The 22,260-nt window shown below is 44.0% G+C and overlaps 1 long non-coding RNA gene across 1 annotated transcript in view; it reads left to right on the top strand.

Annotated features, from left to right (window-relative positions):
* LOC308301613 overlaps positions 1 to 22,260 on the top strand; it is a 418,458-nt gene that overhangs the window by 138,195 nt on the left and 258,003 nt on the right. The window lies entirely within an intron of this gene.

The following is a 22,260-nucleotide window of genomic DNA, read 5'->3' as shown; positions in this document are numbered from 1 at the left end:
ACTAAATCAAAACATGCTGTCAAAATGAACACACACACTCCAGTCTTATATAGCCGCCTTAAAACCCCGGGCCGGGCGTGCATTTCTTCTTCAAAGTCAACTAATCCCACATCAAGCCTTCATATCGGGGTATCATGTCAGAGCAGGGAGCCACTGTTGCACATGTCACATCCCTCAGTGGTTCCCTTCACTAAATGACTCTTTTGTCCGGGCCAATAGGTCTAACATTGTTCAGTTCAGGTGCACTAAGCATGGCGGATAATGGAACACTAGATGAGCCTCTTAGTTCTGCTATCGCTCACTTCCTTCATGGAGCACAGTGGCCACTGCTTCCTGTTGGCTGGCTGCTGGCTGCTGCTGGTGGTGGAAGAAGTAGAACTTTTTAACCATTATGTTATGCTTTAGCTATTGAAAAATAGCAGATATACAAGCTCACAGCGCGGCACCGAGTGCCGCGCTGCGAGCTTGTAGATCCGCTATTTTTGAAAAGTCGTGAAAATGTGTGCAACATCTTTGAATATATGTATTTTTAATTATTTATTAATTATTTTTATTATTTTTTTAAATATTTTTTGTAACTCAAATGTTGCTTCTGGCGGTACCCTGGAACTAAATATTTTGAGGTGGGGGTCCGTGGCCAAATACATATCATTTCGGGGGTCCTTGACAAGAAACAGTGTGAGTTTTCAAAAAACACGACACATTTTCACGATTTTTCTAAAATAGCAGATCTACAAGCTACGATGTGAGCTTGTATATCTGCTATTTTTCAATAGCTAAAGCATAAAATAATGCTTACTCAGTCTAATTGGGTTAATGCATTTAGAGCTGAGGACCTATGTTGCTAGGTATAGTATAGTGGTTCTCAAACTTTCTTTTTTTGAATCCCCAGAATTACATGTATTTGACCGTGAACCCGCATCTCAAAATATGTTGTTCCAGGGACCCAGAGAAAGAAAGATTTGTGGAGTGCATGTTAATAATTTGTCTCCCTGATCTTCTACTGAGACAGATAGATTGTGTCAAAGGTCATGTGTCTCACCTATAGACACAGGATCAGACACAAAGTTTGACATGATGGTCAAGATTAAATGTATCCCCTGAGCAAGCAGGCCGGGTTTATTAGCTCCATGGTAAAAGAAGATCAGCAATTGCGGTTCAAATCCAGGGTAGAAGAGGTAAGTTATAGTGCTGCTTTAAAGTCGGGTATTATTTAGAACATTAGCATCATATTATACCTACCATCGTATGGTTCAACTTGGTTGAATAGAGGAATTACACCAACGGAAAGCCTTGCTAGTGGCCACGACCTTGGCTGGATCACCTGGAAGTCACTAAACAGACTGCGTGTGGAACAGGGCAGGGACTACACTAAGAAGCCTAGAACTACACTACAGAAGACACATGCAGCTGTGGATCAGTGCAGACAATGTCCCCCCAGTGCCGCCCAGAGGACCTGGCAGAGCCCACCCCATCAGCTATGGCCTGTGCCCGATATTGGCAGAACGACATCTGAGATTGCTACGGACTCGAAGAAGAAGAAGTTCAACTTGGTTCCATTTGGTGTACTCTAAACTGTCAGAGTTAAACACTGGATTTGACAGTGTAGACGACGTTGATAAGATGACAACATGACTGTTAATGAATGAATGAATGCGTTCCTCCCCATGTTGTTGTTATGGTTGTGTGAATGGCATCTTCGTAGGTCAGCTTGTAGGAACGAGAGAGAGAGAGAGAGAGAGAGAAAGAGAGAGAGAGAGAGAGAGAGAGAGAGAGAGAGAGAGAGAGGTGGTGGTCCCGACAGGGGAAAAATAAACATTAAAACGTCCCACCAATGACAACATAAACCCTGGCCTATATCCTCCTCCGGGGCCTGGGATTCTATCCCGCCCCCTGATTGGTCAGCCCAGGTGAGGCACGCCGGGATGCCTTTGTGTGAGCCTGACAGGGGGAATGTGTCTCTAAGCGCCCGTGTGGCACCTTGAGCACTCAGAACGACTCCCTGGGTTTCTACTAATGTGCACCGGGGAAACCACTTTGATCTGCCCGCACAGGTTATCTGAAAGTGCGTGCATGTGCGTGTGTTTGTGCGTTTGTGCGTGCGTGAGTGTTTGCGTGTGTGTGTGTACACTGTTATACTTGTGATGAAGTGTGTGAAGTATTGTAGAATTTGAGTTTGAGAAATACACATTTTCCTGGTTGTTTTAAAGCTATACTGTGTAAGATGCTAAACTAGTGGTCAGTAGCGGTATTGCTTTTTTTGGCCGTTTTTCGCCCGGTGTCGCCGCGGACCACCGGAGCGGGGCCGCAAACCACCGCGGGACCCACCGCGACCGATACGAATCCGTAGAGGGGTAGAACGTAATTTTCTGACCAGGATTTGGGGGGTAAGAGGCAAGAATCCTGCACCATTGTAAACACTGTTGCTGAGGGAAGCTACTTCGTGAAGAGACGGCAAGAAACGCTGTGATTGGCCGGTAGTGTATCATGTGTGTATGATCCGTGATGTGATTGGCCAGCGTATACACAACGTATACAGATGATGCAGATGACGTAATTTTGCAGCGAAATCCGGACCCCGGCCAGGATCATAGAAAACATCGAAATTAACGGAGTGGGTGTTCTAAAACTTTAGCGATTTAATAGTTAGGACAACTTTAAGATTTGTTTTATAAAAAAAAGTTACATAGTATAACTTTAAGCCCATAAGAAAAGGATTCAGGCTTGGGATTAGGCATTTAGAGAGGTCATATTTAGGGGGGTTAGGGGTGTGCATGCCAGTGTCGCGCAGCACCAAACATAGCAGATATACAAGCTCACAACGCGTCACAGCACGACGTGTTGTGAGCTTATAGAGCTGCAATTTCTGACGCACAACACTTGGGCACACAACTAAATACAACTTAAGCTTTACAATCAGGGTTGTCAACATGTCACTGAATCATTTTTCACTCATTTATCATTCAGTAAAGCATGTATATTTCCTTTTAAAGTGGATGTAATTGCGACCGTCAGGTCGCAGTTACTATCAAATACCTCCACCGGCTGTCAGTCCGTCAGTCTGTCACACGTCACACTTTTGCCCTGCTCCTATATCCGCAACCGTTGCCCCCATCCATGCCACATTTTGCACACACTCCTTGCCTGCCAAACCACAACCTCCACCCATCAATTCTCACATTCCCCTCTTCTAGCGCCACCATGAGGCATTTTTTTCAAAAAAAGATTTTGGACACTGCTCCTACACATTTTGCTCTAAAATCATGCTGCGACCTGACGGTCGCTTATCTCCCGATTAGGGAGTCTTACTGCAATACCACTTCATGACTTTGTATCGTAGGGTTAACTCTGGTTTAAAGCTAAAGCCACAGTGAAGCTCAACAACACAGCAGCGGCTTTTTCTCCGGTTCTGCAGGACCTTTTTTTGGCGTGATATTTGATGCTAATCTCGGGCGCTGAGTCAAATTCCGCAGATTATGAATACATTTCTTTCTTCTTTTTCCCCTCAATCAATCAGTGGAGCGTTCATGTGCGTTATGAGCACTGTGCGAGTGTGTCTGGTTTCATAATAGTTGGAAGGATGACCCGCTGGCGTGGTGTAGGATCACCTCCGCGATAAGCACCTTCCAATAAAACACACACCTGCTTTAAAACCCATTCAGAACGGGTACACTATATTGTGTATCATTATTTTATGCTTTAACTATTGAAAAATAGCAGATCTACAAGCTCACAGCGTGGCACAGAGTGCCGCGCTGCGATCTTGTAGATCTGCTATTTTTTAAAAATCGTGAAAATTTGAATTTTGATTCTATAAGTGTCTTTTGAATCCTTCTAAGATTTTTTTGAAAAACCCTATGTTTCTATGTCAGTAATCTGGCCAGCCATCGTCAAAGAAAAGGTCCTTTTCACTTAACTGGAGCTCAGTTAGTCTGTTCTTGAGAGACTACTATGCCAGTGGTTTCAAACCTTTTCATGTGAAGGACCCCCAAAATGATAGGCTATTTATTTGGCCACGGACCCGCATCTCAAAATATTTAGTTCCAGGGACCACCCAGAAGCAAAATTTGAGTTACAATCGTTCGCTTTGAAAACACATATATTCAAAGATTTGCACACATTTTCACGACTTTTTCAAAAATAGCAGATCTACAAGCTCGCAGCGCGGCACTCGGTGCCGCGCTGTGAGCTTGTATATCTGCTATTTTTCACTGGTTAAAGCATTCAATAAGTCTAGGCCTAAATGCTTTAAGCCAAAACCAGTGGTGAACTACCAAGTTACATTTACTCAAGTAAACTCTGAATTGGACACATGTCACACGATGTGCCGCCATCTTTTGGGCAGCGTTGCAATTACCTTCAGGAGAGGGCGGCAACTTACGGATTGTGGCTTTAAACACTTTCAAGTCAACCTGGCATCCCTATATTTTGTCATTTTGTGTGAAAATTGTGAAAAAGCCGATCTGACTGCAACAACCGATGTGATGCATTTTGATCTTATACATTTGATCCTTGTAGGGCAATAAACTGCTTTCTATGGCAGGGGTTCCCAAACTTTTTTGTCTCAGGGCACCCCATGAATATTTTTTTAATCCGAGGCACCCCTACATTATAGTTTTCACTCCCAGCACCTTATATTTATAGCATATCGTCGTTGTCGGGTGGAAACCTTGTATGTCCCAAACCGTTCGTTTTGTATTTATCATCTATAAAATGTACTAAACTAGTGAAAACAGCAGATCTACAAGCGATGCGAGGCGTTGTGTGCTTGTAGATCGGCTGTTTTCACTAGTTTTGTGCGACGGTCTTTTGTGCGAATGGTCTCGCGGCACCCCTGGACTGCTGTCACGGCACCCCAGGGTGCCCTGTCACCCACTTTGAAAACCCCTGTTCTATGGGATAAAACGTACTTACCGTACTTTATTTGTTTATTTGAAGGGGACAGTATAGCTAATGAATAATGCTCCGACAACGATCCACTCGTTCTAGATTCTTCGCCCTCCTGGCCCCCAAACTGTGGAATAAACTCCCTGTTGCACTTAGAACTGCAGACTCACTCCCTAGCTTCCAAGTTCCGCCGTGGTCTGAAGACTCACCTCTTCAGACTCCACCTTGGCCCATAGCACTTAAGCACTTGCCTACCCTCAATGAACATACATGTAATTTAGATGGCATTTTCTATGTTTTTTGGCTTTCATAACGTTTTACTGAATAGGTGCGTGGTCTACCGATGTTCTTTTCTTAGATTACTATTTATATGCATTTGATGTATTGATGGTGATGTATTGATGTTGAAGTATTGATGTATTACCTTGCTTATTGCGAATTGCTCTGGATTAAGAGTGTCTGCCGATTGCCTAAATTGTAAATTGTTGTAAATATATCAGGAGCTAGCATGAATGCTAATCTTCATCTCCAGCTAGTCCCTGAACAAACCTAATGAGGTCTAACAGAGTGTTTCTCAACCTTTTTTCTGCATGGGCACACTTTTCATGTCCCAAGAATCCATGGGCACACCAACATAATACGGGGGGGTAAATATCGTCACTGTCGGGAAGAAACCTCGTATCTCCAAGTTTCAAATGTGTACGTTTCTTCGCAAAGTAAAGCCCTGCTTCATCATACAAGGCTGTCGCACAACAGTAGTGAAAACAGCAGATCTACAAGCACACAACGCCTCGCACCGCGAGGCGTTGTGTGCTTGTAGATCGGCTGTTTTCACTAGTTTAAATCATTTTTAAAATGATAAATACAATAGCTTTCAAGCAGTTTCATGGGGCATACTTGACCCTTCTCAGGGGCACACCAAAGGTCCCCAGGCACAGTGGTTGAGAAACACTGGTCTAACAGAGTCTACAAAGGGCTTTGAAGCATCATTTCTGACTACTCAAGCAGACAACAGTTGACATGTCTTCAGTGGACATGGGAGATGCTGCCAGAGGAATTCTAGGAGTCTTGAATATGATATTTCCTGTGAATTCAGATAGCGTGCTCTTGGGCAGATCAGAGAGGTGATTGGTCACTGGGATGTGGAGAGGTATGCCTGCATGCCTTATTAGTGGACGCAGTGGTGTAAAAAGTACTACATTTCTTTACTTATAGGAGTAGTTCACCCCAAAAACTTTTTTTTTTAAACTCTATTGATTACTCTCATACCATGGAGACTTGAGTTCAATCACATTTTTTCATATTTTTCGCATTCCTAAGACAAAAATGTGATAATAGTAAATTTACCCCCATTGATGTATTGATGTTGATGTATTGATGTTGAAGTATTGTTGTATTACCTTGCTCCCATTGATTGTTACCAAGTGGGATTGTAGAGAGGCTTAAAGTCAGTGAAAACCCTTTAAAAATGTCATTGATTGGACATGAGGCAGGCTTGCAGGTAAAATAACAATGTTTATTAACTCCAGGCCCGGACAACAGAAACAAACTTTAACTCAAAGCATACAGTAAATCAAACAGAACTTAGCTTTGAACAGAGAGACCAGTGTCAACCTCTCCCCATGGCAGCCCACACTCAACTGAGCTCAACTCAGTTATATAGACACAAGGCTCCACCCTCTGGATCAAATTAACCAACCCCAGTGCAGGAGCAATCTACCCCAGATGCTCCCAAGTAGCAATCAACACTTCAACAGTAATCTATTACTTGTACTCTATTATTCAGCACAGTTAGGCTTCAAGGCAATAAACAGCTTCAAGCAGCATCCCCATACAGCATCTGATGAACAGATAAACACAACATTAGATTCCAGTCACCACAGAATGTGCACCTTCTTTGGGACTGAGAATCTACATGTTAAGTATAGGCAAACAAATATACAATACAACATAACATAACAAATGGATGTATATTTGTGATTCTTAAAGTGACAGAGGCTGCTCTGTCACATTTCTTTCCCCCTCTCCTTCTGGGTTGTGCATACCTGGCACACGTGACAAATAGTCAGCTATTATGTTTCTCCCACCTGGACAGTACTCAATAGTAAACTTGTATGGCTGAAGAGCCAGACACCAGCGCAGTATTCAGGAGTTTTGACTCTGCATGGACTGCATCCACGTCAGGGCCCGATGGTCAGTTTGTAGTCTGAACTCCCGTCCAAGCAGATAATACCTAAGAGAATCCACTGCCCACTTTATGGCGAGACCCTCCTTCTCAATAACCGAGTACTTTCTCTCTCGGTCGAAGAGCTTCCTGCTCAGGAACAGAATGGGCCTCTCCTCTCCAGGCTCTCCTTGGGCTAGCACAGCACCTAAGCCAACATCAGAGGCATCCACTTGCACAAGAAACTCATTATTGAAATCAGGACTCATCAGGACAGGATCTTGACATAACAGTTCTTTCAACTTTTTAAAGGCCTCCTCACACTCTTCAGTCCACTGAAGATGTGAGGAAGTACTCTTCTTTGTGAGATTAGTTATTGGTGTTGCCAATGTGGCAAAATGAGGCACAAATCTTCTATACCAGCCAATTAAGCCTAGTAGCGAACGAACTTGCCTCTTGGTTTGTGGTCTCGGTATACGTCGTATGGCCTCCAACTTCTCCACCAGTGGCTTAATTTGGCCATGCCCAATGCGGTACCCCAGGTACTTCACCTCCTCCTGTGCCCATGAGCATTTCTTTTGGTTAATGGTTAACCCGGCCTTCTGCAGCTTCTGGAGGACCTGCTCAAGGTGACAGAGATGTTCTTGCCACGACTCACTGTAAATGATAACATCGTCAAGATAAGCTGCTGAATATTGTCCACAATCAGATAACACAATGTCCATGAGCCTTTGAAATGTAGCCGGTGCCCCATGCAGACCAAAAGGCATCACTGTGTACTGATACAAGCCAGTAGTTGTACGGAAGGCTGTATAGGGTCTACATGCAGGGGTAAGTGGGACCTGCCAATATCCCTTACAAAGGTCTAATGTGGTCATGTATTTAGCTTTTCCTAACCTTTCAAGCAGTTCATCGATTCTGGGCATTGGATAGGAGTCAAAACAGGAAACACTGTTCAATTTACGAAAGTCTGTGCAAAATCTAACACTTCCATCTTTCTTAGGAACCAAGAGAACAGGACTTGACCACTCACTTTTTGAAGGCTCTATCACATTCATTTCCAACATGGTGGCTACCTCTTTCCTCAATGACTCCACCATTCTCTCAGGAACACGATAGGGCCTTTGTCGGATTGGTGTAGGTGCCTTCAGAATGATGTCATGGCTGATAACATCTGTGTGACCTGGTCTCTCTTGGAAGAGGGGAGGGAATGACATCTGTACCTGGGCCAGCTGTTGTTGTTGCTCTTCACTCAGATGGTCAGGAGGCTCAAGGGCACCCCCTTGAGGTCGAACTGGCTCCATTTCAGACTCATCATCTCCATCCTCAGCCACCCGCACCATCATCACTGGTTTTGCTGCTGGGGTTGGAACTCTCTCCTTGAATTCTTTCAGCAGGTTAACATGCAAAATCTGCTTCTGGCGTCTCCTTTCTGGGCACAAGATCTCATAGGTTACTGGTCCAACTTTTCTAGAGACAACATAAGGGCCTTGCCATTTTGCCAGTAACTTGCTGGTACCAGAAGGAAGCAGTAACAGTACTTTTTGCCCAGGTTTCAGTTCTCTCTCTCTAGCATGTTTGTCATACCACACCTTTTGCTTGGTTTGGGCCTCCCTCAGGTTTTCTTGGGCCAAGTGTCTCATCTGGTCCAGTTTGTCTCGCATTTTGAGGATGTAGGAGACAATACTGCACTGGGCTGGCTCTCCAGCCACCCAACTCTCCCTGAGCATGTCCAGGGGCCCCCTAACCTGCCTGCCATAAACCAACTCAAAAGGGGAAAAACCAGTTGAGGCTTGTGGAACCTCTCTGTATGCAAAAAGGAGAAAAGGAATCCACTTATCCCAATCTCTACCCGTTTCATCCACAAACTTCTTTAGCATGCGTTTAAGACAGCCGTTAAAATTTTCAACCAAGCCATCAGTCTCTGGATGAAACGGGGTAGTTCTAATGCCTTTGATGCCCAACTGTGCATACAACAATTTCATCACCTTTGACATGAAATTAGTACCTTGGTCAGTCAAAATCTCAGACATAACACCAACTCTTGAAATCAGATCTATCAGACACCGGACCACATGTTTGACTTGGATGGAGCGTAAAGGATACACTTCTGGGTATCTGGTAGCATAATCACAGATTACAAGAGCAAATCGATGCCCTGAACTACTGGTAACCAGTGGTCCAATTATGTCCATACCAATACGCTCAAATGGTGTACCAATTATTGGTAAAGGCTGCAAAGGTCCACGATCTGATTTGCGAATTGGTGCTACTTTTTGACACTCTGTACATGTTCTACAGTACTCTTGAACGTCCTGGTAGAGTCTAGGCCAATAAAACCTTCTACTGATTCGGTCATAGCTTTTCTGTTGGCCTAAATGGCCGGCCCACGGAATGTGGTGTCCCAAATTTAGAATTAGCTGATGGAATGATTTAGGCACAACCAATCTAGGTACCTCACTGTTTGCATTGTACAACAGGTCATCTTTGAGGATGTATTGATCACCAATTAAATTAGCTGCTTTAACAGGTTCACCATCTACCTCACATACCTTAGCAAACAAAGGTTGAAGCAAAGGATCTGCTCTCTGCAGCTCCTTAAAGTTGTCAGGGACATGCCACTGTGGGTCCAGCAGAGTGGTCTCAGGAGTTGGAACATCCAAGGCTGGCTCCTGCACCCTGGCCTTCCCCACATGCTTTTCATGGCGGCGCTGACTTTTAGGCTTTCTAACCTTTGTACCCCCTTCAAACAGACTTGGATCGATGTCAGGGAGTGGTTGCAAACTTTTGGACTGAGACCTAGTAACCACAGCACAAGACTTGGGCACAGACTGAATGAGGTTAGTTAGAACGGGTAGGTCATCCCCCAAAATGACATCATATGACAGGTGATCAACCACACCCACCCTCATCATGTAGGCTTGACCCTCAATCATTATCTTTACCACAGCAGTAGGATACATTTGTTCTTCCCCATGAACACACCCCAAACCAACCAGGTCCTCAAAGTTTAAAGACTCATTATCTACAAACTTTGCCTTCACCAGTGTCTGGGAACTACCTGTATCCAACAGTGCTTCAGCACCATGCCCGTTAACAAGAATGGAGGTTACATATCGGGACTTTGCCATAGGCATTTGCATAGTGGGTTGAATCTCTGGTCTAGGCACATAGCATAAATTAGCCTCTTTAGGTTTCTTAAGTGGACACAAAGCTGCCTTGTGCCCGGGTTGGTGACAATAGAAACAGATAAAGGACCCATTGCTAGAGTTAGACCTTGTCCCACCCACTGGATCACGCTTGGCTAGAACCTCGTCACCTTTAACCCCCTCTGCTTTAAACTGCCCCAGAGTCACCTTGTAGGGTCGGGATGGCTCCCGAGGTGCAGATGGATGTGCAGCCAGATACCTCTCAGCAAGTTTTGCAGCCTCCTCCCCCGTCTGTGGTTGGTTTTCCTTCACCCATATACGGACATCTGGGCGGAGAACACGCAGGTACTGTTCGAGGATCAGTGTCTCAGCCATCTCCTCCTTCGTCTTCGTCTCTGGTCGCATCCACCTCCTGTAGAGCCCCTTCAACCTGTTGTAGGTCTCCCTTGGCGACTCTCCGACTGGTAGACTCGTGGATCTGAATCGTTGGCGGTAGGTTTCTTCGGTTACGTCGTACTTGGCAAGCACAGCAGCCTTCACGTCGTGATAGAGGTGAGAGCGCTGCTCATCCATGCTGGCATAGGCTTCCAAAGCTTTTCCGGTGAGGAGGGTAACGACCCGAGCCGCCCATTCGTCATGACTCCACCCCCAGGTCCTGGCGATGCGCTCGAAACGAATGAAGAAGCTCTCCACATCTTCACCCTCACAGAAGTTTGGAATCTTGGCCCCGTCGTAGCGGCGGATGGGCTGTGGCTCCGGTTGGGCAGGCGGCGGCTCTGCCATGTGCTGCTGGCGTTGTGGAGCTGCAGTGGGTAGGGAAAACAAACTCTGGTGACTGGCGGGGTCATCAGTCAACCAGTTGGGTTTTTTTTCATACACAACACGTTTCAGATCTTCAAGTCCATCAAACAACTTTTTTTCACTTCTCTGTTGCCTATACATGAAATCCCTCATTTCATTCATAAACTGTTGGTCAAGAAGAACAGGCTCTTGTGAAGGTTGAGGAGGAGTACTTAACTTAGCTGTGCCATGGGTTGTCCACGGCACAGCAGCTGGTATCTTTGGCCTTATGGAAGGTGGTTCAACCTCTGGCGCTGGCTCCACCGGCTGGCCCGGCACTGCTGGGGCGCCAACAGTCAGCCCTGAGGCCCCTCCCACATCCGAATCAGCTACCGGCTCCTCCACTGGCTCCTCCTCTGGCTCCTCCACTTGCTCCTTGCCACTTTCTGCCATCGGCCCAGGTTTTTTGCGAGTAGGTATAAGTCGGCCACGCCCTCGTCCAGACATGCAGAGTCAAAACTCCCGAATACTGCGCTGGTGTCTGGCTCTTAAGCCATACAAGTTTACTATTGAGTACTGTCCAGGTGGGAGAAACATAATAGCTGACTATTTGTCACGTGTGCCAGGTATGCACAACCCAGAAGGAGAGGGGGAAAGAAATGTGACAGAGCAGCCTCTGTCACTTTAAGAATCACAAATATACATCCATTTGTTATGTTATGTTGTATTGTATATTTGTTTGCCTATACTTAACATGTAGATTCTCAGTCCCAAAGAAGGTGCACATTCTGTGGTGACTGGAATCTAATGTTGTGTTTATCTGTTCATCAGATGCTGTATGGGGATGCTGCTTGAAGCTGTTTATTGCCTTGAAGCCTAACTGTGCTGAATAATAGAGTACAAGTAATAGATTACTGTTGAAGTGTTGATTGCTACTTGGGAGCATCTGGGGTAGATTGCTCCTGCACTGGGGTTGGTTAATTTGATCCAGAGGGTGGAGCCTTGTGTCTATATAACTGAGTTGAGCTCAGTTGAGTGTGGGCTGCCATGGGGAGAGGTTGACACTGGTCTCTCTGTTCAAAGTTAAGTTCTGTTTGATTTACTGTATGCTTTGAGTTAAAGTTTGTTTCTGTTGTCCGGGCCTGGAGTTAATAAACATTGTTATTTTACCTGCAAGCCTGCCTCATGTCCAATCAATGACATTTTGGGTGTTTTGCTACTGACAATTGGAAGCGTCACAATCCCACCACTGCCACCAATTGTTACCAAGTGGGATTGTAGAGAGGCTTAAAGTCAGTGAAAACCCTTTAAAAATGTCATTGATTGGACATGAGGCAGGCTTGCAGGTAAAATAACAATGTTTATTAACTCCAGGCCCGGACAACAGAAACAAACTTTAACTCAAAGCATACAGTAAATCAAACAGAACTTAACTTTGAACAGAGAGCCCAGTGTCGACCTCTCCCCATGGCAGCCCACACTCAACTGAGCTCAACTCAGTTATATAGACACAAGGCTCCACCCTCTGGATCAAATTAACCAACCCCAGTGCAGGAGCAATCTACCCCAGATGCTCCCAAGTAGCAATCAACACTTCAACAGTAATCTATTACTTGTACTCTATTATTCAGCACAGTTAGGCTTCAAGGCAATAAACAGCTTCAAGCAGCATCCCCATACAGCATCTGATGAACAGATAAACACAACATTAGATTCCAGTCACCACAGAATGTGCACCTTCTTTGGGACTGAGAATCTACATGTTAAGTATAGGCAAACAAATATACAATACAACATAACATAACAAATGGATGTATATTTGTGATTCTTAAAGTGACAGAGGCTGCTCTGTCACAGGACCCATCCGCTACAGCAGTGTTCCCAATGGCCATAACCTGGTGACCATTGCTCCGATCAGCACAATAATATTTATATATATATATACGTATATGCTATTAATATAGCAGTGGTTCTCAACCTTTTCAGGACCCCCAAAACTGTGGACCCCCAGTCCACCCTGATAAGCCCTTGGAATTGTAAGAGTCAATGCATTACATTTTGTTTGACTCGGTTCCACAGATAAAAATTGTGATCTAGCAGTAAAGTACAAGCTTGTAAATCGGCCATTTTCATTATTGTTTCCTCTTTCTTATGTTATTTGGCCAATGTTTGACCAGTTTCACAGTATAGTTTGTTGATTACTTTTGATGCAATAATGGTCTTTTCCTTTTCATTTGTTTTCTTTTTTGTAGGTATTAAACAGGTCTTATACAGTAAGCCACCGTTAAATTGTGATCTGGGGACTCCCCAAAAAAACTATGAGGCGACCTCTCTGGGGGTCCCGACCCACAGGTTGGGAACCACTGCAATATACTGTAGGACTAAATGTGAAGGCTGCGTAGTGGCCTGGTAATTCTAGTCCAAGAAAATACCCCTTTAATGGAACATCAATACAGCGTGTAAGACAGCTAATGAGCACATCAATCTTCCTCTACTCCCTTTATTGTCACACAGCAGTATGTGTGCGGTACATGTTTGCTGAGGATTTCTGGGATCTCCAGCTGCACAGTGTAAATAGTAGAAAACAGTAGAAGTAGAAAACAACATTGTCTTTCACTGTAACACTCAGGGGTGTCACAAGGGGGGGGGGGGGGGGGGGGAGTGGGGCCCAAGGTGGAGGGGCCTTAATTATTTTATACTTTAGATATTGGAAAAATAGCAGATCTACAAGCTCACAACGCGGCACCAAGTGCGGTGCCGTGCTGGGAGCTTGTAGATCTTCTATTTTTTTTTGCAAAAAATAAATTGTGCAAATCTTTGAATATACTGTATGTATTTTTTAAGCCAACATTTGTAACTCAAATTTTGCTTCTGGGGGGTCCCTGGAACTACATATTTTGAGATGGGGTTCCGCGGCCAAATACATATCATTTTGGGGGTCCTTCACATGAAAAGGTTTGAGCACCACTGACATGGGTTTCTCAAAAAACTTTGAAATATTCAAAGAATGTTCATGAATTTCCAAAATAGCTGATCTACAAGCTTGTATATCTGCTTGTATATCTGCTATTTTTTCAATAGTTAAAGCACAAAATAGTGTGTACTAATGCGTTCCCAGTCTAAATGGGTTAAACCCCCTCCCCCCATATGAAGAACATTCACGGGGGGCACGCAGTGAATCTTTTTACCCAGGGCCCAGGATTTGGTGCGACACCCCTGGTAAAACTCTCTCTCTGAACTCTGTGCCAGCTCCTATATCTGATCAGCTGTCTGACGTTTTGCCTTTGATTGTGGATTCATGGAGGCTGCAGAAAGGCTCTCTCTCCTCTGTGCAGTATCGGTGCTGTTTGCAAGGCTGGGGAGAGGCTATAGTAGTGTTTCTCAACCACTGTGCCTGGGGACCTTTGGTGTGCCCCTGAGAAGGGTCAAGTGTGCCCCTTGCCAATGTTGGTACCCGTGCATCCCTAGGTTTGCCTACTGGATAGGAGATTTGTCTAATGGATCTAATGGATAGGAGCAGACCTATCTATACCGTATTGTTATATTCATTCTCCACACCAAGTTGGTTTTGGCAATAAATGATTGAATGAATATTTGTACAACATAAGTATATGGGAGTGTGGTAACACTCTCTCTCTCTCTCTCTCTCTCTCTCTCTCTCTCTCTCTCTCTCTCTTTCTCATATGCACAAGGAACTATTCAGCTGTCCCGTTTGGTTAAGACGAAGCACAACAACACTATACTGTATGGCTTTAAATACATTAAAATCTTATTCCTGTCAGACTGATATTCACAAGTTATCATTAATGCTCGGGGGTGTAAGTTAACTGTCCACACTTGATCTCTTGCCATTTCAATTTGTCACAGTAAAACATGAATAAGACACAACATACCCGGGGCCCCTGGGGGTGGGGGGGCCTCTGATCTTAGCAGAGGATTAGCGGAGGTGCAGGATGAGGTATCATTTATAGGCCGGCTGCTAAACTCTAAGCACTGAGCAGCACTGCAGTCCTCCACTCAGGCCCGGATCTACCATATGGGCACTTTGGGCACGTGCCCAGGGGCCCCTGGGCATCAAGGGCCCTCAAAAAAAATGAAAAAAAAAAAAAAAATGAAATAAATGATGTCCACCACCACCTGAAACAAATTCTGTGAGAATTCTGCTGAAAAGTGCTGATTATGAAAGTCAAGTCAACTGATTAAAACTCCGCCAGGCCGCACTGAGCCAACTGCTGCAGATGTTATATTGGACCTACATGCCTACATATGCCTACAAAACATTTTGCGCGCACACAGGGGCCCCTTGCCGCTTCAGTGCCCAGGGGCCCTCTGAGGTGTTAATCCAGCCCTGCCTCCACTCATGTCATGTGGAGTGGAAGTTTGTACATAGATTAGCGTCTATACTCTGAAACTGTTAACACTGTGGATCTAGTAGTGTCATCCCGTTTGGATATGGCTTTTCGGGGGCACGTACGTTGTTAGTTCAAGGTGGAGTCTTTTCATGCGAGCTGCTGGCTGCTCGTGTTAAACGGCTCAGCTCCCCTTTTTTTGTTTGTAGTGGAATGATGTGCCGCTCTCCTTTCCTCGGCCAAGGGGATTTCCTTCCCGAAGCAGAAGCTCTCTAAAGTTATTACTGTGTGCGGAGGAGGATGGCTCCTGCTCCGCCACGCTTGTTTGAAGTTCTCCCCTCAGCATTTTTAGTATTGGTAACGCTCCCAGCAGCAGAGAGATATCGCTGCGAAAACAGCCGCGGCATGCAGCGGCAAAGTTCAGCAGGAGGGCCTTTTTTACCCTCTGCACAAAAATCACTGTTTAAAAGGTTGTTATAAGGAACTGAAATGCAGGCACTGCAATGTCTATCATTCACTCCTTTCTCACTTGACTCAATCAGGGTTCCCACACATTTTTACCAATTAATTTCCAAAACTTTTCCAAAACTTTTCCAGAATATTTAACCCAATTTCCAGGACTATATAACAATAATTCAGCTCAATAACAGGTCGCTTACTCCTATGTTTTAACTGGGGACCCGGCACCCTGACGAGCACTAAGAGTTGAAGAATTTTGTATAACACGGTTCTATTGTGAAAATAGCAGATCTACATGCTCACAACGCCTCGCAAACGCGAGGCGTTGTGAGCATGTAGATTGTCTATTTTCACAATTTCTGCCTCTAATATTTGACAATTTGGCCCATGTTTAATTGGTCCCATTTTTCAGTCTTTGGTATGACCCGACCAGGGATCGAACCCTGACCTCCCGGTCTCGGGGCGGACATTCTAACCACAAGGCCACTTGGGAATGGGATCTGTGCCACATCACAATTTGTGGAAGAAACTTTCAGTAGATTTGCTATTGCAGAAGCAGGGAGTGGATGTGGCGTTATTTGTACCATGTTAACAGTATTCAGTGATCTATAATGAAATCGCTGAATGTCCACCGCTGTTACTTTTCAGGATTCAAATAAAAAAAAATGGCAAAAGATCTTGTAGATCTGCTATTTGTGCTTCTTTTGTGTGACACTGTACCATGACGAAGTAGGGCATTAATTCACGGGAAAAGAAACCTAATGCACGTACAAGATGTATTGATTCCATCTTAACAGAGCTATTGATATGTAATGATTACATGTTAGCAGACGTAGCCTATACTGTATTGATATGCAATGATTCCATGTAAACACATGTATTGATTCAATGTTTACAGTGCTATTGATATAGGCTACATGGTAATGACGCGTGAAGTTTGGTTTGGCTCCTGGGACTCGGGCGGTCCTCTCCACTCCTCTCCTCTCCTCTCCTGCTGTTGGCTGACTCGCTGGGGCTTGTTCGTGTTTAGCCCTGTGATTTATAAAAGTAACACTGTAAGAGACAGATTAATACACTGCAAGGCAAAACCCTGTTTATACTGTATCGATGCACTCATTTTGTAAACTCCCTTCCACCCTGCACACGAGACATGTTGTTTGTAATTCCAGTCCAGAGTTTTATAGCTTATGGTGTAATATTATATTGAAATAGTGAAGGAATCGTGAAGCCGGTGCACGCTCTGCGCATAGCCTCTAGCCGTTGATGGCAGGATACAAACATTTATTTAATAAAGATTCCCATGACACATGACTCCAATTTCGAACTTTAAGGTTTTAAGTCTTAAGAATAAGGCACTCATTCTCTGTCAGAGGAGGAATATCAGGACCAAAAATAAAAAAACATGCCTAAACAATTTTGTCCCGAGTCATTAATTGTTTGTCCTGTAGAAGTTTGAGATTTTTCTCTCATTGCATTAACGCTCAATTCAGTCAATTGCTGTTTTTACCACCAGAATAACAAACAACATCCTTTTGAGCCTTTAAGAATGTTCTGTGGTCACAGGCACGAATAATTAGTGGTATTCTGCAGGGTTTGGACGGCCGCCAAAAACCCAGCATTTCATCTGCCAGTGTGTTAGCTAAACGTACAGCCGGGGGTCGGCTGAACTGAAATGGCCAGTAGACATGGAAGGGTTTCACGGTAAATTCTTCTCGCGTATCGTTTTTCTCCCTCCCTGTCTTTAAGTCTCTCACCCTCTAAGCCCTCTTTTCTCTCCGTCCTCCCCCTGGTTTTGTTTTGTTATTTTACCTGGAAGGAGCAGGTGTGAGGCGGTGTGTGAAGGGAGGGGGTTTGGGGGGTGGGGGGGAGGTGAGGCCCGTGGAAAAACATTCGATTCCGTAAGCTTGTCATGAAGGAATCCAATGGCTGACCTCTACATCTTGGCACCACAATGACAAATAGGTTAGCAATTTTCCGCCTGACTTGGGGGCAACAAAGCAAAGTTCCCACTTTCGCTGGTGGGCCGAGAGAGAGAGAGAGAGAGTTCGGTCTACCACTGATTACTGTTGTTTACCTGGTTTTTGGCATCTTTCTCTGTGTGTCATGTACTCACGTCACCTGTGACAGGACATACAGTGTGTATGCATATACGCTTGATTATGTCAAGTGGAAGCTTTACACATGTTAAGTCATCTACTGTTCAACAGAATGACACATTTGCGTTCCTTATATCTCGTGTCTAAAGAAAGGGCTCCAGTTTGACAATGTGATATTTATTTAATATCAAAACCTTGGACCTTGTTCATGTTCTCTTCCATGACATCATCATATTACACGCTAGGGATGGGACGATACGCGATATTATCGTTTATCGTGATAAAAAAACATGATAATCATATCGTGGAGATTTAATTTATCGTGATATCGTCCTCCGTCATGCACTGGGATCAATTCACCTTTTATTTGCCGAGCTGCATATCCGGTACCACTTAAACCCTCTATAATTGCTAAAAGGTAGGTCTACTTATAATATACGTACTCAATACAGTCTTTTTTTCACTCTATCAAATGTCTTTGCCAAAAAATAGGGTTGTGAGCTTGTAGATCTGCTATTTTTTGGCAAATGTTCCGCCCCAGGATAATGGCTTTTGATTATTGCGATAATATCGTAAATCGCGATTTCCTTTGTCACAATAATCGTGATATGAAATGTTCATATCGTCCCACCCCTAATACACGCATGATAGCCTACCTTATCATAAGCCATCCGCTCCATAGTCTACTCAGCTATATTACTGTATGAGGCATTTAACTGATGTGTTAACTGAGAGTCCTGTCATGCATTTTGACGTGAACGATTCATTATCTAATATTGCAATCACTGCAAACATTATCCTATCCATTATTCAGATTTGCGTCGCTCGTGTCTACAAGCTCAGCGCTCGTGGATCAGCTATTTTCGGCGTGCAACATCGGCGCACAACTAAGTATAATTAAAACCAATTTAGAACGGGTACATATTATTGTGTATCATTATTTTATGCTTTAACTATTGAAAAATAGCAGATATACAAGCTCACAGCGCAGCACCGAGTGCCGCGCTGCGAGCTTGTAGATCTGCTATTTTTGAAAAATCGTGAAAATTAGAATTTTGACCCGATTCTATAAGTGTCTTTTGAATCCTTCTAAGATTTTTTGAAAAACGTATGTTTCTGTGTCAGCAATCTGGCCAGCCATCGTCAAAGAAAAGGTCCTTTTCACTTAACTGGAGCTCAGTTAGTCTGTTCTTGAGAGACTACTATGTGAGTGGTTCTCAAACCTTTTCATGTGAAGGACCCCCAAAATGTCATGTATTTGGCCACGGACCCCCATCTCAAAATATTTAGTTCCAGGGACCACCCAGAAGCAAAATTTGAGTTTCAAACGTTCGCTTTAAAAATACATATATTCAAAGATTTGCACACATTTTCACAACTTTTTCAAAAATAGCAGATCTACAAACTCGCAGCGCGGCACTCGGTGCCGCGCTGTGAGCTTGTATATCTGCTATTTTTCACTGGTTAAAGCATTCAATAATTCTAGGCCTAATGGGCTTAAGGCGTTATACATCATTGCACATAATCTGTCACTTATCATATTGTCTGCTTAAACAAAATGTGTTATTTCCAGCGAGCGACAGCGTCTAAAGGAGGGTTTAATGATGGCCGGGTAATTCCATGCTAAGCAGTGTTTTCACTGCTGATTGAATTGCTTTCCAAAGCCGAGAAGAATGTTTAAAGTGGTAAGTATGGAAATGAACCAATTGACCCCCGCGCTGACCCTGTGGTCTGTGGGAGCCGCTGGGAGAGCGAAGTGTCAGAGCCGCAGACACGCACATACATCACTGTCACACACACACACACACACACACACACACACACACACACACACACACACTACTGACCCCACCCCGCAGTCACACTGCTTCAAAGTCAATGTAATTCATGTCAAGTATTTATCCACAGTATGTCTGTGTGTTTTGATCATCAATTGTGTGTGTGTGTGTGTGTGTGTGTGTGTGTGTGTGTGTGTGTGTGTGTGTGTGTGTGTGTGTGTGTGTGTGTGTGTGTGTGTGTGTGTGTGTGTGTGTGTGTGTGTGTGTGTGTGTGTGTGTGTGTGTCTCTTTTGTAAATCAGTCTGTTCTGCTTTTGAACCAGAATTGTTGAACCACTGGACATGTTCTTTTTGTTCCTTGTTTGTCTCTGTGATGTCTTTCGTTTCGTATTGTATTGTATCTGTCTTGTCTGTACCTTGAACGGTGACGTCATGTGACGCAAAAAGAATTTCAGTGTAAGCTGAATCGTATCGTATCGTATCATATCGTATCGTATCGTCTGCGTGCATGCGTGCGTGCGTGACGGTCTGTCTTTCCGTCTGCATGCTTGCGTCTCGGTCTGTCTGTCTGTCTGTCTTATTATACAGTAAGTGTTCAAGTGCATGTGTGTATCTGTCTGTCTTTCTGCCTCATGTAGGCCTTTGTGTGTATTCATGCATGTACGTGTGCATGTGCATGTGCATGTCTGCATGTGCATGTGTTTGGATGTGTGTGTGTGTGTGTGCGTGTGCGTGTGTGTCCAGACAGGTCAGTGTAGCTGCGCGGTGCGTCAGGGCGTTTATGTCCTATAGGGATGACCTGTCATGCTTCTGGGAGTCTAATTGATGCCTCATGCTTTTCAGGGGGCAATTATGGCCACCGAATGTCAAGAGCTAATTAGTGTCTTTGTAATGTGGACACATGGGCCTTTAGGAGGGGCGGGGGGCGGGGGACACACAGAGCGCTGTGGTCAGCAGATGTGAGGGGGTGGGCTGGGAGTCAGGGCCGCGGTGGCGTTGAAGTTTGGGCTTTGAAAATGAAAATTAATGAGCTGTGATGGTTGAAGACTATAGGGGATGGAAATAGACATGAGATTACCTTTTAAGTCCAAAACAGTTCATTTTGTATTTATCATTTTAAAAACGATTTACAATTATGGATTTCAGCCTGATCTACTCAAACCCTAGACTAGAGCCTCTTCTGTTTTCACTTTACACTAGAATACAGACGCTATACTGACACAATTACTACATAATCACAATCGCCTAATCAAATTATTTGAGATAATTTCAATTTGTTTGCATCGTCATAATCATTTCCATGTTGAAAGAATCAAAGCATTAAAATAATTGGTGAAATAGCAGATCTACAAGCAAGCTTACAGTGAGCTTGAAAATCGGCTATCAACTATTAATATTTTTTTGAAAACGTAAAGTTATTACATACAGTATGTTAGTTATATTGTTGTATATATTACATTTTCCCTGTGCAACTCCAAAGCTTTAAAGCCAAACAGAAATCAAATTTTATTTTCCAGTGTTCAACGACAAAAACACGATTAAATCATTAATCACAACTATTGGTGTGATCGTCATGTAAGAAATGTCATCATCGTGACAGCCCCACGCCATGGGGTTCAGGTGATGTAGAACAATGTGTTACGTAAATACGAGCGCAGATTTCCCGCGACTATAATGGTGTGGCTTAATTCATCAGATGGCAGCTGACATGTTTGTTGTACCAGCGCTGTTTCCTCAGGTATGTTCTGATGCCCAGAGATTAACAAAACACTGTCAGTCACTCTGGCTGCATGCGTTCTGCAGCATGAGAGGGCCAAGTTAAAACCCGTGGAGGGAGACACACTCAGATTTCTTTTACTTGAGTAAAAGTAGCAATACTGCGCTGTAGAAATGCTCCGTTACAAATAAAAGTAAGTGTATTCCACCGCTCAGTTCACACGGGTGTGATTTTTAAAATGATGAATACAAAACAAACGGTTTTGGACATACAAGGTTTCCACCTGACAATGATATCTAAAGGACCAAAGGAAAAGCACTCATATCAACAATTGTCAAAAAAAATAGGGCTTAAGTGGTTAATGCACGTTTCGTAATAACCTAATAATCTAAATCTGCAACGTAACTAGAAAGTAGAAAGTACTATATTTTAGCAGAACAAAGTACTCAAGTAAAGTAAAAGTACCTCAAAATATTGTGCTTGAGTAAATGTACTCAGTTATTGTACCTTCCACCACTTGTTAAAACCCACAGAGACTAAACGCCCCGGCTTTCTATCCCCTTCAGCAACACCTAAACCCTGTTGTTTTCTGCCCCAGGTCTCCATGGAGACCCTGCAAAACACTCGGGCATATTTTCCACAGTGGAGTTGACAGCTCGCGACGTGTGGTGTCAGTAAATCAGGTATGCACGCCTAATTGCCGTTTGCGGAAGGGCAGACCGCAAAATCCTCTTAGCTATGACATTAAAACAGATTTTAAGGAGGAGCACAATGCACAACGCATGTGCAGCGAACAAGTGCCAAGATGATTTTATTTAGCCAATAAAAAGTAGCAGGGTGGGTGGATGGATGGAAGGATGGATTAATGAGTGGATGGATGGG

Source organism: Nannobrachium achirus, assembly GCF_963921795.1.
Source record: "Nannobrachium achirus genome assembly, chromosome: 17".
In the NCBI taxonomy this organism is placed as follows: Eukaryota; Metazoa; Chordata; class Actinopteri; order Myctophiformes; family Myctophidae; genus Nannobrachium; species Nannobrachium achirus.
Note: the sequence above shows the minus strand (reverse complement) of the source record. Positions and strands in the feature narration are given on the sequence as shown.